Below are 17,214 nucleotides of genomic sequence, written 5' to 3'. Positions count from 1 at the left end.
AACATCTTAAATTTGGGTAAATATCTAATTTTGGGTCAGTATTTTAAATTGAGTTTTTAAATTTGGATTAGTATTTAAATTTGAGTAAAAAATTTAATTCAGGTAAATATCTAAATTTGGGTAAATATTTGAATTCCGGTAAATATGTAAATTTTGGTAAACTTCTAAATTGATCAGTTACTGTAAATTGGGTAAATTTAGCAACATTTACTCAATTTACCAAAATTTAAATATTTAACCAAATGAGATATTTGCCTAAAATTAGATATTTACCTAAAATTAAACATTTTACACGTATACTTAATAAAGCTTTTCGAATTAAATTAACATAACCTTCTCAAATTTTATTCAATTTAAAAACCTGATAAAATTTTATTCAATTTAAAACCTGATAAAATTGTATCAAATTTACAGTTCCGGATAAATCTAAACAAATTTAGACATTTGATATGAATTTACTCAATTTACCCGAATTTAGATATTTATAGTAAATTTACCCAATCTACCCGTTTGAATTTAGATTTTTACCGAAATTTATTCGGCTTTATCAACCAGAAAAACCCTTCAGACTAATTTTTATCCAAATCTAAAAAGGTAGGGTGGAAAATTCCAAATCATTTGGTCAATTTGTCGTGCAATGACCCCAAATTTGGAAGTTTACAAAAATTTTGATATTTTCACAATTTAGATATTTACCCGAAATCAGATATTTACCCGAAATCAGATATTTACCCGAAATCAGATATTTACCTGAAATCAGATATTTACCTGAAATCAGATATTTACCCAAATTCAGATATTTACCCGAATTCAGATATTTACCCAAATTAAAATATTTACCCAAATTAAAATATTTACCCAAATTTAAATACTTACCCAAATTTAAATACTTACCCAAATTTAAAATTTACCAAAATTTAAATATTTACACAAATTTAAGTACTTACCCAAATTATTACACAAATTTAAATACTTATCCTAGTTTAAATACCCAAAATTATATATTTACCCAAAATTAAGATAGTTACCAAAAATTAGATATTTACCCAAAATTAGATATTTACTAAAAATTAGATGTTTACCCAAAATCAGATATTTACTCAAACTTAGATATTTACCCAAACTTAGATATTTACCCAAATTTCGATATTTACCCAAATTTAAATACTTACACAAATTTAAAATTTACCAAAATTTAAATATTTACACAAATTTAAGTACTTACCCAAATTATTACACAAATTTAAATACTTATCCTAGTTTAAATACCCGTTTTTAAATACCCAAAATTATATATTTACCCAAAATTAAGATAGTTACCAAAAATTAGATATTTACCCAAAATAGTTATTCACTCAAAATTAGATATTTACTCAAAATTAGATATTTACTCAAAATTAGATGTTTACCCAAAATCAGATATTTACCCAAACTTAGATATTTATTCAAAATTTATGTTTACCCAAATTTTGATATTTACCCAAATTTAACCACCTTTGTTTAAAAGGTTAATTTACATAGATAATTATAATATTTTAGTTGCCATGGTAAAACCTATAGCATTTTTTCCTTTTGGGGTTTTTTAAGTTACATGAAGGTCTACTTAATCCCTGAATTTAAACAAAATCGATGTGTTACACCTCGGGTAGTCTCCTTGTTAGAACGTTAAGTTTTATTACGGACTCAGGCTCGAGCTCCAGGTAATGTGAATCATGAATTGGGTTCAAGCTCGAGCTCAAAGTAATTTGTATTTTAACAAGGCCTCAAGCTCGGGCTTACTAGTTACAATATTTGTTCCACAATACCTCAGCTCAGGCTCATTTTTAATGTGAAAACTTATCAGCCTCGTCTCAGGCTCCCAATATTTTTTTCAAAATATCTGAGCTCGGTCATAAAATTGAGCCTGAGCCTGTTGATCTATTGTAAGTTTCTTATTGAAACACACACAAATTTGTAAATTTCTTATTGATACGCAAACAAATTTGTAAATTTCTTATTGATACACAAACAAATTTGTAAATTTCTTATTGATACACAGACAAATTTGTAAATTTCTTGACATTTTGACACAAAACCAAATTATATAATTTTTTATTGACAGACAACCCCATTTGTAAATTTCTTTTTGACACACTAAACCAAATTATATTTTTTTCTTGACAGTCAAACAGTTTTTGAAATTGATAAACTTTGTAAATTTCTCGTTGGCACCACCAATTTAAAAAAAAATATTGACACTAACCAATTTGTAAATTATTTTACTGACCCAAATTTATGTTCTTTATGGACATTGTATAATTTTGGTCCCAGAAAGGTCACAATGATTTTAAACATTTTATCACTGTCTACATTTCCAGCAATTACATTTCTAGTCTGATATGGTCCATGTGAATTAGGGCTCCTATTATTTTAAAAGTATATTGTAAAATTTGCTTAGGATACAACTGTCTAAGAGATAAAACTTTAAAGCTGTTGTACAATGCATAGTGAGATTCTAAAACATTGACTCTTAAACAAATTCTCAATACATCTAAAGGTGCCAAAGTAAATGTATTAAAAGCTTCACCCCAACCCAATAAAATGTATGACAAAATCAATTGAACTAGTGAAAAGTATACAATTCGTGGCAGTGGTATAGCTAGACCTTTTGCCACCTGGAGCAATCACAGAGTTTGCCGCCCCTCTTAATATACACTTGATTTCAGTCCCAGTCCCTTTCTCCTCTGCCTATTTCAAGGAATAGCTCGTTTGAAAAATGCAGCTCCCCAAAAAAGGTGCCGCCTCCTTGCTACGCCACTGATTCTAACGAAGCTTAGTCGTTTCACTACATTATTTCCATTTAAATGTACCATAGATAATAATTCCCAGATACTTTATACTATGTACTAACACATTCAATTTTCAAATATGCATTATCACATGGAATATGATTATCCTTATTAATTATATTTCATTATCAATTTTATTGGGTGTTCAAGAAGAAAAACCAATATACTTAGTTTTTTAACATTTAACAGTTAAGAGGTTCATATTTAATATTATAACCTCAGACCTTCAAATAAAATAGTTGTGTCATCAGCAAACGATATCAGATTCCTGTTAATCGCAACATATTACACTGATAATTTATATAAACTAGAAACATAATGCGGCCAGTAACAGTGCCTTGTGGTATTCCATACATTAAGTAAGTAAGTGTCTGATAAACACATCTTCTTGGTTTACTTAGATAACTATCTAACCATTTTAGAGCTAGCGAGCTCTAATACCACCACATTAAAGTTTTTATTTAAAATTGGGTGTGATACCCTAGCTGTCAAATTTATTTTTCAGGTTAAGGAAAATGTCTATAGCTTTCTTATTTTTATCAATAAAATTATATATTCCTGAAGCATACCATTCGTTTTGTACTAAGTTTGTAAAGGGAACCCTCACTCACAACAGGGGAAGGCATAGGGATCACAAAAAAACTGGTTTTGAAGCACACTGCAAGTCTGGATTTTATGGTACCCCTATGCCTCCCCCTGTTGTGAGTGATGGATCCCTCAACTAAAACCATACTGATTTTCAGAAAAAAAACTGTAGAATCCCAAATTGTAATTGTTATTACATTTTCAACAACGAAAGTTTCAGTTAGAATCACTATACCAAAAGATACATGTATAATTCTAGAAATACTAGAAATTCATCAAAGTGTTTTTTGATATTTTATTTATCAAAGTGGAATAAGTAGCATCTTTGGAATCAGGGTTAGGTAAGTATAAAAAATCAAAATTCATTGTATCTAAAAAAGGGCAATCGAAAATCGGCAGGTCATTATACTTATCATATCTAATATTGAGAAAAAACACAAAAAATATTTTAAATGTTTGAAGTCTTCAAGAGATCTTATTTTTATCGCACAGTTATTGTCTAGCTTTCAGCAAAAACTTTTACCATTATTTACCCAGACATATTTATAGCCTTGAGATTTAGCCAGGTGTTTAGTCTCAAAAAGCACGTATAATTTGGCATTTAAAAGAATTCTTAATCTTTAGTTTCATTAATTTTAAATAAGACACACGTGGAGTATTAAATTTTATTTTCCTTTATTTAAAACAGAAACTATATATCATGGCATTAGATTGACAAATGTCTGGAAACTCCAATTTATTGTTGAAAATCAATGATGGTGAAGAACACACATGCTAGTGGCCCTTTACTTCTGAAACATAAGCAAATGAACAATTACCAAAACTGGAAATATCGGGGAAATTGGTTAGTCATATATTTCATGTGCCCTGATTACTATAATTGTTTTTGGGCATTTTTTCAGTGGTCATTTAGCCCAAATTGTTTATCCACTTACATGTGTGTTAGCCATAACACTCATATTAGAATTGAGACCACACAATGAGAGCAAAGCCCATTTGATAATACAAAAAAACCTACAAAAAAGAGTTTTCTTTGCATTATCAAAATCCTTTTTCAAAAAATAATTTAAAATAATTTATTTATTGACAAAGGAAGGGCTAAAATTTAATTCCTAAAGAAATAGCTGCTTTTTATTTTAGTTTAATTTCAAAACTGTGTGAGCTTCTGAAGACCAAAATATGGGAGAGCTTGACTCAAAAATCTCGTATAGTTTTTAAATAAAATTTATTTAGGTTCATTAAATTTTGTAACAAACTCATGAGTGCTCTCTAACACGTACCTGGTTGTGAATATTATTCATGCCAGTGAAGGAATAAGGTAGATAAATATACATAAACTAGATTTTTAGTAAACACATGGTATATCCAATATAATAAAACCTGATATGGTGGCTAGGTGTGGAGTGATTGACACTGGCAAAGGGTCTCATATTTATACCACTTTTCAAGCCTGCTTCATATCTTTACCACCCTACTACTACTTTTTTAAAAGTTAGGCCCACTTACGCCATCTAGTGGGGTCTTATAAAGAAAAGTATAATTTCTGGTCCAAACTTTCCAAATAATTTTGTTCCTTTACCGTTTGTTGTCTTACATATTATTTACTATTTTCTATCTTGAGATCTCTTACTTCATTACCAAAAATATAAAATTTACTCAATTTTTATGATATAAATTGTGACAAACTTTGCACAGACCCATTTCTTTACCTGAATTATCAATAAAATATTTCTGCTTTAATTTTCCAAATTGCATGGTGCAAAGATTGACGCCCACTAGCTGTGCAATACAGCTCAATTATTTTCACTTTTAGATATAACTGATTTGTAATATATTTATCTTTTCAAAGGACAATCGAACAAATATTTGGGAAAGTCTGTAAAAATTCCATATTTTACTTACATGTATGTCTTAAATCATTTTTTTAATCTAATATAGAACTAGGATTTAAACCAGAAGCTATTACATATAGGCCATTCCAATTGAAAATATTACAATTATATCTGTCAGCTAGCTGATTCTAAATATTTATAAATTATATCTTTAACTTTTCACACTATATTTTAAAATGTTACACACTTGATAGTTTATTTCAGGTGTAAAACAGTTTGCCAATGTATTAAATATTATAATTGTACCTGTTGGACAACCAACAGTAGAATCTGTTACCTTTTACGAAATCACCATTGATAATTTTTTAAATTGACCATAGCTCTTGAAGGGGCTCAAAAGTTCGGTGGCAAAATGTGTGTAAAGTCAGTAAAGTGCGAAATTTACGGTTGACTCTGCCCGCCTCTGCCAAGCCCGAGTGAGGGGTTGGGGGGGGATGAAAGCATGCTGATTTTTCTTTTTTTTTTGCAACCGAACTTTGGTGCCCCTTTAACACTTACTCTCAAATATTTTAAAAGATTTGATATAGTGAGAGCAATTCAGTTGCTCTTTTCTTAGAAGGCCCAGGGATAAACTCTTTGGCCTGCCTTTGATCATCTGTCTCAAGCCAAAGCCCGACCTGTCTCTCAGCCATAGAGCCGTGCACATGGCTGAGAACCAGGCCATTGGATATCGGAATAGCAGGTTCAGCACCTAAGAACCTAGCCTCTGCACCCTCCTTGTCCAGAGTGTCGGCCTTCTCATTAACATGATGCCCCTTATGACCAGGCCCCCAATAAAGTTAACCCCTATCATGGGTGCCCAGTTCTGAAAGGAGATCCAGACAGCTAAGAAGTGATACTACACTGATTAAGAGTTTACACAGGGTAAATGGTAACATTTCAAACATATGTCACATGTTACCATTTTGTTTTTATCTTTACTTGCGTTATTGCACTTAGAAATACAGATAGGTTCATCATCAAAATTAGTATATTCTGTCATACTTTTAGCACTTTCCATTGTTAGATTATAATAGGTAATTACGCCGTTATTCCCGCGGTGCTGTGTGTTTAAAAACATTTCAAATCCACAATAACAATATGAGAAAGAGTCACAAAAATTTCATCATATGTTGGATTGTAATATGATTATGGTTAAAAGTATTTTATTTTTTAAATTTTGGTATTTTGAAACAAAATACTACCAAAAAGTATTTGAAATAAAATGCGAAATATTTTTTCAAAAAAGTATTAAAATACTGAAAATGTATTTAAAATAGTATTTAAACTAAGTAAAATTTGCATCATGCATTTAAAATAGTATTGAAACTAAGTAAAATTTGCAACATGTAGTTTCAAACCCAAATTTATAATGGTTAAATTCCTCTTATTTTAGGAAACCTATCACTTGTAATTTTGAAAAGGACTTGATAATAAATCTACAGTAAAATGCATTTTATTTATCTAACCTTTAATTAGGGAATTTCTTGAATAATGGATTTATCAGTTATCTTAAGTCAGGGAAAAAAGGAACTTCTAATTTTTCTGCAAGAAGAGTTAAGCCAATTTCATCAGATTCTAATCCAGAAGAATTAGTTAGTTGAAATTTTTTTGAGATATAGGAGAGTTTATGAGTTACAACACTGAGAATGACTCTACCCGAGAAGTTGAATGTTTTGGGACTGCTTCGGGTTGTTGTAGGGTAGTATTTTGGTTAAAAGTATTTATACGTAAAAAGGACAAAGTGCCAATTTTAGTTGTATTAGCTACTGCCATTTTCAATAATCATCCTACTACAAGTATCGCTTGCAAGTGAAAAATTTAAAACACTTGAGGTATTAATAGGAGTATCTAAATAAGATGGTTTTATCGTGCTTAAAATATAATTGGGTAAGTAATAATAATAATAATCAGCTAGGCTAATACCCAAGGCACCACCTTTTATACCTCTTTCGTGATTGATGGCTCAATAATTACCTCAGATTTCGGCACTGAGTAATTACTACTAACACACACACCTCCTTGGGCGAGGAAATTATTCTTTCAACGTTGTTGTTCCCTTCAGAATACCTCTGATTAATTTCTAAGCCGACAGAAGCTAGCCAAAAAACAGTAAACCGAGGACCAGCTAATTAACATCCAAAATGGGTTACACACCTTAATAGTATTTTAATTCTTATATTAATAAAACTACATGACAGGTTAATTAAATTTTCAAGGGTAAATTAACGTAGTCAACATTCTTTGTAAATTTCATGCTTTATTTACCCACGACTCAGCTAGGTGATAACTAATTGATCTGGCGCATGATTTCCAATATGTCTTAAGACCCCATAATAACTTTTATGGAATAAGTAATTAACTTATGAACAAGGTAATGCTGTGTAGTGAAATGTTGAGGAATTACCCGAGATCTTATGTATGACAATATACTCTCCATTCCCCCCCCCCCCCCTTATTAAACTTATTTTTCAAAACAATAACATGTAGAGGCCCTAGGCAGATATGAAAAATTCTAAAAACATGATGGCGTATTGTAGCAGAACTAAGCAGATCATATTAAAATCCTTTACTATAATGACTTAATAAAATTTGTTTGTAGGATTAATATTGAATCCAATCATATCTGGAATGGATCAAACATTGATCCAAAATGGTTTTAATCCAGAAAGACTAAAATATTTTGATCCAATAAGATTTAATCAAATTTTGTGCAAGATTAGATACCTTTTTTGTTCAAAATTTTATACAGTGCCAGAATTAATTTAATTGGTATTTTATCGTTATTCAATATGTTCAATTTTGATCATATCGGGATCAAATTTTTATTTATCATTTTCGTTACTTATAATGCCCATGTACTGCAAAATTAGCCTTCCATAAATGGATACTTCAACTTGACATGTTGTCGAGACTGCCTATACATAAAAGCCGCCACTGGGTGAGCTTGTCTTATTTGGCAAAAGGCCCAAAAAAAAGCGGATTAATTTCTGAAAAAAGACAATCCATTGAAACTATAATGTGTAATGCTTAAAATTTATTTTTCATTGCATCTACATATAAAGTTTATTTTAAAAATTTACGAAGTGTGAACCAAAATTTAAATCTCCGAAACTTAAATTCGAGGAGTAACCCCGATCTTTTTCTTTTAAACACTGCCACATACTCTTTTCTTTACAGACGATAATAATTATCTTTCTAGTTGCAATTTTTCTAAAACAAACGCTTATAACTTTTTTGTTGTTATAAATTCAGACCAAATTCAAGTTGTAACCATTGTTTTTTTAAGGAGTTCCTAACAATATTTTCCAGGGTGGAATTTTTCTTTAAATGCCACCTATGTAGAGTTTTGGTTTGATCGCGACCTCTGTCACTGGAAGTTGGATAGCTGCAGAGCATGTGCAAGCAGCCAACCATCTTGAAGTGAAAGACGTACGTCACGATTAAACCAAAACTATACATAGTTGGCATTTAAAGAAAAATCAAACCCAGGAAAAACACAGTTAGTTAGAAAGTCCTTGAAAAATAAACAATGGTTACAACTTGAATTTTATCTGTATTTATAATAACAAAAAGTTATAAGCGTTTGTTTTAGAAAAATTGCAACCAACCATCTTCCAGTGAAAAACACAGTAAAGCACTTTAAAAACAGCTTTATTTAATTAATTTACAGAAAATGGGAATTTAACACTTTTTAACCAAAAAACATTATTATGTAATAATCATAAGTGTAAAAAGACAGATATAATATGACCGTTAAAGAAACAATATATTTTATTATTACAGGAGCTTTAACAGTGGTCTTTCAGCCTATTCGCCACCGAAAACTACAGCTGCGCCACCTAGTCACACTGCCTAGAACTATATTTGGGTGATACGGGTAATGGCGTTATGCGAAAATGCGCGTTTTATAACATCAATTAAAACATTTTACTAACGATTTTAGCATATTTTTTAAAGCGTATTCGAATGTTTTGTATTAACAAAGGTGTATATACGACATTTATTTATTAATTTTGAACTGTCAATAGGTATTGAATTCGTAAATATAAGTATAAATATTCGAGTTTAATAACACTATGAGTAGGCCTTGGAGAATTCATACACGGGATCAGTTTGAAAGTTTTAAAGGTATGTAGGAAATTTATTATTATCTTCACATTAGAACAAGCCCAGATTGTTATAATTTCATAGACTAGTAGCTTGAACTAGCTTCAGCATTTTGTATAATGTATTTTAAATAATTTTATTTGGTATATTTGTGAATCGCTCCATGCTTGAAATTTTTAAGTATATTGGAGAGTAGTCTACTTTTGATCCATAGAATAAGGTGTGCGGATGCTTAAAACAAAAGTTAAAATTTGAAGTTGGTGATGGAAAACACAGCATTGAAAGTGTCCATTGTTCATGCAATAGTGGGTAAATATATTTTTTATTAAAACCCAATTCTTTAATGTAACCTGTTTTACTTATTATTCTAGAAATTCAGGCTTTTGCAAACATGCAGTAAATTGCTGGTCTATTTTCTATATAAAGATACTGAGAGCTATCCCAACTTTCTGACTTTAGAAGTGGGGTAAAATGAAGGAAAAGAACTAACTGTGCCTTCAGTATTGTACGGTAATAAAATGGTTAGAGTTGCGAGGGTTAAATTTGGCTGGCTCAAAAAGGTTTATGTACTCTTAATTGGTCACTTAGTTAGTCTCAAAAATTTATTTCTAGCTTTTAGTCGGGATGAAATATTTGTGGAGAGTCCATTTGTAGCAAAGATAATATCAATTGAAGAGGCAGTGACAAAAATTAACTAAGTTGGAAAGGAAGGAATCTACTGGTTAACGCCTGTAGAGGCTACTATGGAAAAATTCAGCTAGGCCTTTTCATTTTGTCTATTCTCTCAAGGGCTATTAAGTGAATAAAATGTTAAGATATGCAAATAAGTATTAAAAATAAAAACCATTTGAATTTACAGTATTATTTTTAACCATATTGGGATCTGCGGCAATAGCTCGAAATGTTATTAATCAACTCGAAAACTCATACCGAACCATCAGGGTGGCAAAGATAGGAAAATTGGGGTCCAATACAAAATAGAAAAATATTTTAACGCATAATTTTGTGGGCCTCAAATGTAACATTTTCCAGCGATAATGACAATCGAACGGCTTGACCTAAAATTAATTTAATTCATTAGCATTTCCTTATTTTGCAGTATATAATAAAACAGATCACCTTTAAAACGATTCACAAAACGTAGGGTCCTCTCTTTTTATTTAGTTACATTGGATTTGTAATAAGTCTACATGGTAAATTATTGCTTGGAATGGCACTGCATTTCATGCGTCTCTTGAATTCTCTTCATCTAAATGACAGTTATTATGATATATATTTAATAATATTAACTTTAAAATCAGTAATAACAAGTAAAATTTGTGTCTCACCATTTCTTTCTAAAAAGTCTATCTTCAAAATGGGCGCTGCAAATCTGTGCCCACTAACTAGGCATCTTCCCTGATTTTATATTAGTTAACCACACATTAAAAAGATTTTTGCATTTCGGAAAATTGTGAAACGATAACTCCAACGTTCTTTTCTCACCATTTACTCGAATTGTAATATTTTTAAAGGCAGTATTACTACAAAAAGGCAATTTATGCCACCTCTGCGCCTACAATCCGCCATATTAATCGTTTGTTTTGATCAACAAAGTACGCAGACAAACCAAGCTGCAGGGGTAGCGACTGTAGCGCCGCCTATACCCGTTTCGCTAGCGAATATGTTTTTAAAGAAGGACCATGGTCTGAATTAAGCTCCCGTAACAGTGAAATATATTATTTCTTTAAAGGCCATGTTGTATGTCTTTTGATAAAAAATAAGTATATTAGTATAAAAACTTTGGCAAAAAAGTTTTCAATCTATGGTATATATGTTAAACATTCAGTTTTCTTTAATTTAATAAAAAAAAATTTACATTGTTTGGCTAAGCCTGCTTTGGCTCAAATGTTAAAAACGAGTTTAATTGCTTAAAATTTGCTAATATCATCTTTCATCTACAAAGCAACAGAAAGTTGATTAATGTTTTTCAATTGTGAACACAAATAGTAAAAAATCCAAATGAACTTTTTAAAATTATTTAAAATGTATGACAATTATCATATATTTAGGAGTTTGTTACAGATTTGAATGTTTAGAATATTAAAGATGCGCTTTGCATGTAAGTATGTTTTATTTTTTGATTGTATTAACACAATCATAGATAATTATTTAAAATTTAGTATTGATAAAAAATTTTATATAAACTTTCATACGCATTTCTTGAGCCAATAGAAATAGGTCAGGCAAGTTTACAGGAGAAGATCGGATATCACCAGTCTCAACTTCTCAAGTGGAGAGACCCACCTCATTATTTTTTAATGATTAAAATTGAGTGAATTAATAGTTAACTTGGCATAATTTGTGTACAAAATTTAAAATTACCCAAGATCTTCAGTGAATCAGGGGTGCTTAAATTCATTTGAACGTATTATTTTTCACTGAATTTACAGCAGCCATTTTTTGTTGTACCAGCCACATGGCTGGAATATGTAGAAAGATTATACCAAACCTTGTTTCTTATCTTAGAATTAGCTTAAACTCTCTTTAAAACTTTGTATAGTAACTAGCATAGCCTTAACTGTATTTCTTTAAAATTTGTTAAAATTAGAACGTGAAAGAAGAGCGTGCGCGTAAAACGAGATTGAGTTGTGATTTGAAATTTACCGCGAGTGGTATCTCTTGAATTTTGCTTAATAAAAAGCTTACCTTTTAAAAGTTGTCGTTAACCCTATTTTTACTGTTATGGAATTCAATGGTTAAGCCTAGCTACCATTTACTTAGCTTCTAGTTTATTTCAGTTTGCTAGAATTAGTTACGGAACAGTAAAACGCTCCCCCAATTTTGGTGCCGAAACCCGGGAAAACGAATCGCTTTATTCGAATAAAATCTCGATAAAATCATGGCTAATGATGAAGACGCAACTTCTGCTGCACCTGACGCTCTGGCAAAGTCAATAAGAAGGCGCGGTATTCTTCGCACCGCCATCACCAATCTTCTATCGAGCATCGATGGTCACCTGAGGGAAGATCCGCCGGATATTCATACACTGACCAACGATATCCGCCTGCTAGACGCTAAAGAGAAGGCTCTTGATGGACTGAATGTAGAAATAGAAAATCTTATTTCTGATGATATCGTCCTAGAGACGGACATGATGTATTCAATGACGAAATACGGAGACCCAATAGTCTAAGCTCGAGGAGATTTAAGCACCCTTATGAAAAAAACAATATAAACCAATTCTTTTCAAATTGTGATCAATTGGAAATACAAAACCCAACTTGGAAAAATCAAATACCAATTGGAACTCAGTGGCAATTATTGATTTACCAATTGGAATATATGTACCCCAATTGGAACCAATGCATCCTCCATTGAGTCCAATTAATCCCCGGTTGGGATGGTGGAATACCAATTGGTACCAATATATCCTTCAGAAAAAACTATATACACCAATTAGTTTCAAATTGTGGCCAATGGGTCTCTCATTTGGCTCAATTGGAATATGATTGCTCTAATTGGAGATTAATTGGAAATACAAAACCCAACTTGAAAAAATCATATACCAATTGGAACTCACTGGTAATTATTGATTTTCCAATTGGAATATATGCACCCCAATTGGAACCAATGCATCCTCCATTGAGTCCAACTAATCCCCGGTTGGGATGGTGGAATACCAATTGGTACCAATATATCCTTCAGAAAAAAACAATATACACCAATTGGTTTCACATTGTAGGCAATGGGTCTCTCATTTGGCTCAATTGGAATATGATGGCTCTAATTGGAGATTAATTGGAAATACAATACCCAACTTGGAAAAATCATCCCAATTGGAACTAATGCATCCTCCACTCAGTTAAAGTTTGTTTGTAAACCAAATGGGTTCTAATGGTTTCAATTGGAACTCAATGGGCTCCGACTGCGACTGGGTTTTCTTTAGAGTACCATTTGGAAACCTAATGGGCTCTAATCATTGATTTAAATAACCTATTATATTTCAATGTAATTTTAAATGTCAATTTAGTGAAAATTCTAGCTACAGCCCTGGGTTAGTGATGGCCCACTGCCATACTTTTTCAGACATAATTACTGTCAGTAAAATTAATTTATCAAACAAATACCCAACTTGTTTTTTTTTCTATTAAAGTCTCCTCAGATTTGCTTTATCATCCAACTAAACTGACTGTCTACTTAAAAAGCTTACTGATACGAGACCGAAATCACCTGTGATTATCTCGCCAAATCTAACATCGACAGCTACTTTGCAATCAACTCTACCGTTGACTTCTCTTTCGGTAACTTCACCGGGTTCCAGCGCTTCCAGTACCCAGTGCCCCCGCCAGCAGTAGGCACAAGTAGGCACGTGCCTATGTTAAAAAATTTTAGGCCTATTTTAGGGGCCTCCAAATGTGATTTTTAAATTTTATTTATTTTTAAAAATTGGTCATCTAGCCCCCTAAAAAAAGAACTCCCATTCAATTCCAATTTCCAAGAGTCCTAAATGGCCCTAACAAAACGTTCCCTTTTGAACCACCTATACTCGAAATCAATATTACTTGAGTACACAAACAAAGGCAGCGAACTCTATGGTTTCTGCTTTTGGTAGTGTACTCTGTTAACATTGATATGGAGTATATGACAAAAGACTGGCCCGGGATGGGGAAGTCCGTCGTGCAAGGAAAGCAGCAAAAAAAAAAACCACCTGTTCGCCTCAGTGATAACTTAGCTCCAACCAACACAATAAACATAAGCTTAGTTTCTAGGAATTCTACAAAAGGGGGCATAAAGTGAGAAACTGGATTTCTTTAATAGGACTTAAGCCGTTGCAACGCTTAAACGAAGGGAAATCCCAGCGGAGCTGAAGTCGAAGCGTAAAGCATCGTACCAGACACTACTTTGAATAGAGAGCGTCCTGGGGATTAGGGTTTTTTCTTTTTTACTCCTTGTCCCTTTTGCGAAATCACGTGATATCAGTGACCACTGATCGTAGAGAAAGGACCTAGACCTTCGGTGGTCGGACTTGTCCCAGATAACGCACGTTTCTTCATTTCGTTTTCTGCTCCAGAAAAAACAGGTAGTTCTCAATTTCGATTCTCTCCCAGTCAAATTTTTTCTAAGTCTCTTCCGAGACTAACTTTGCCAATACAGCCTTTTTAAAGGCTATTTAGCTGTTTTAAGCTAATTTTTAAACAGCCTTTTTCAAGGCTAATTAGCTATTCTAGCTAAATTATTCAAAAAGCCCTTTTCAAGGCTAATTAGCTATTCTAGCTAAATTATTCAAAAAGCCTTTTTCAAGGCTAATAAGCTATTCTAGCTAGATTATTCAAAAAGCCTTTTTCAAGGCTAATTAGCTATTCTAGAAAAAATATTCAAACCGCTTTTTTTCAGTGCTTTGAAATAGCTGGTATTATTAAAAGGTCTGTTTATTTTCTTAAACCTTTTTAAGGTTATTTCGCTATTAGTATATAATAGTAGCATTTTCAAATATGAGTACCAGAAAATTTTTATCTGGGTCCCAAAAATGAGAAAAATGGAAAAGGGAAGATAGTTTCGTTAGTAATCAGAAAGGTGCAATTGCACGTTTTTTGAAATCGTCGGCGCAAAGCCATAACTATAGTTCTGAGAAAAACCTAGTCAAAGAATATTGGGAAAGGGTTTAGAATCCTTGGAGACTGATAACAGTCACTGTTTTAGTAATACTGCTGAAGTTCTTCCAAACGTCAGTACTGATATGGAAATGGAACTGACTCATGAAGGAGAAATTGCAGAAGTAATTGCAAACCCCAACTCTAACCATGCACAAAATACATCAAACAACGTGTCCAATTCAAAATAAATGGGCTTACACGCGTTGAATAACTCGGATATTAGTCTAGATAAAGATTGCCTTCCAGTTCAGCCTAAACTAAATCCTTTTCCTAAAAGATTAATTGGCGGTAAAAATCGAGGTTTCAATTCTTCTTGGTATGACAAATATCAAATGATTGAATATTCAGTTGCAAAGGATGCAGTGTATTGTTTTTGTTGCCGTCATTTTTTAGGCAGTAGAAACACTGCATTTCTAAAGGGATTTTCGGATTGGAAAAACATGGGGACACAATTCGAAGAACACTTCAGTTCCAACAAATCTTCTCACCAACTAGCCTACAAAATGTACTTAGACTACATGGAATCCAAATCCCGTGGATCAATAGTTTGCCAGGTTAACGACCACCATAGACTAGACGTTATTAGAAACAGAGAGGTCCTATCTACACACGTGGAAGTGATTATTTTATGTGCCCAACAAGATTTAGCACTTCAGGGGAACACTTACACGTCCGCCGACAATATTGGGAATAGGGGAAACTTTATTGCAATATTAGATATTTAAAAAATAATGTCATGATTTAAAAGCAAGTTTAGTGAGAAAAATTATTGTTCAAGAGGTCAACTACTATAGGGTAGTTTCCCTTACGGAAAAAACTATTGGAATCCAATTGGCAAATTTTCCAATAAGAAACCTATTATGTTTTTGGACAATTCCCAATAAGAATTCCAATTGGATTCCAAAAGGTACCAACAATTACATTCCAATTGGATTCTAATAGGAACCAACAATTATATTCCAATTGGATTCCCATAGGAACAACATCCCAATTGAATTCCAATAGGAACCAACAATTATATTCCAATTGTATTCCTATAGCACCCACATCCCAATTGGATTCCTATAAGAACCACTTTCCAATTGGATTCCTATAGGAAATGTATTTTATATTTCCCAATTGGAATCCAATTGTGAGGTAAATCATTTCTATTCACATTTTGCTTAGATTTCCCTAAAAGGCACGAATAATTATTTATTAAAATAAGCTAAGTTCTTACGAAAAGAGATTTTGTACTTAAAACTCTAAAGCCAGAGCCATCAAAATGGCTACCACAAAGGCAAAATTTATTTGCCTACAATATTTATATTTAAACCAATTTACTTATTGAAAGTTGGGAAAACCAAGGAAAGCAATACAACACATTGGTTTTTGAATTCTTAAGTATACTGTTTCCTGCATGTGTTATGTAACTAACACCACAACACGATTTTCGCTAATACAAACATCTATTTTAAAATTATTCTGTGCAGGTTAAATAGATTCCAAATTTTTACCAATTTTTGACTGTTTTGGTAGTGAAATTCCTATTGGTTTTCTATTGGAATGATTTACCAATGTCTTTTTAATAGATTTTGTGTTCCGTTGTCAATATTGTATCAATTCATTTAGCTTTTAACTTTTTACTAAATTTTATATTATGTAGTTAGTTCATTTATTGACGGTTGCCATTATTTCTATTGATGTTTAATCGGCATTTTATAGTCCGATAAGCGTTTAAAATTCAGTTTATAATACTCCAATAACTCAAAAATATAAATTTATACGCAATTCAAATATTTATTGGTTTTAATACAGGGTATGTAGGTTTTGTATCGGTCAAACCACCAGGCCAAAGAACATGTTCAATGGGAATTGCGACACCAAACCAAAGGATTACCCATTGAATTTACATTGGAGAGTTTACCAATAAACCTTCACTAGGACTGTTGCGCGAATTGGATTTGTATTGGAAATTATTTCATTAAATATCCAGCGGGAATTGTGATATCCACCCAACATATTAACAAAATTTGGGATTTATATTGGAAAAGTTTCCAATAAATTTCCAATAGGAATTCGGTTCATATCATCAAATATATAATAGGTGCATTGTCAATGGTCAAATATTTCACGGTACTTATTACCGAAGAGCTGTAAAGCAAAACAATTGCATAGCACAATTCATTCAAAATGGTCAGCAGT

At 32.0% G+C, this 17,214-nt stretch overlaps 1 long non-coding RNA gene across 1 annotated transcript; it reads left to right on the top strand.

Annotated features, from left to right (window-relative positions):
* Positions 1–8,931: 8,931 nt before the first annotated feature.
* Positions 8,932–10,646, top strand: LOC149933688 (uncharacterized). The gene is made up of 3 exons (XR_016472899.1): positions 8,932–9,415; positions 9,609–9,703; positions 9,766–10,646. It is a non-coding gene; the product is annotated as an uncharacterized LOC149933688 (long non-coding RNA).
* The last annotated feature ends 6,568 nt before the right edge of the window (positions 10,647–17,214 follow it).

The sequence above is a fragment of the Leiobunum rupestre genome, chromosome 8 (genome assembly GCF_980474605.1).
Source record: "Leiobunum rupestre chromosome 8, qqLeiRupe1.1.hap1, whole genome shotgun sequence".
Lineage (NCBI taxonomy): Eukaryota > Metazoa > Arthropoda > Arachnida > Opiliones > Sclerosomatidae > Leiobunum > Leiobunum rupestre.
Note: the sequence above shows the minus strand (reverse complement) of the source record. Positions and strands in the feature narration are given on the sequence as shown.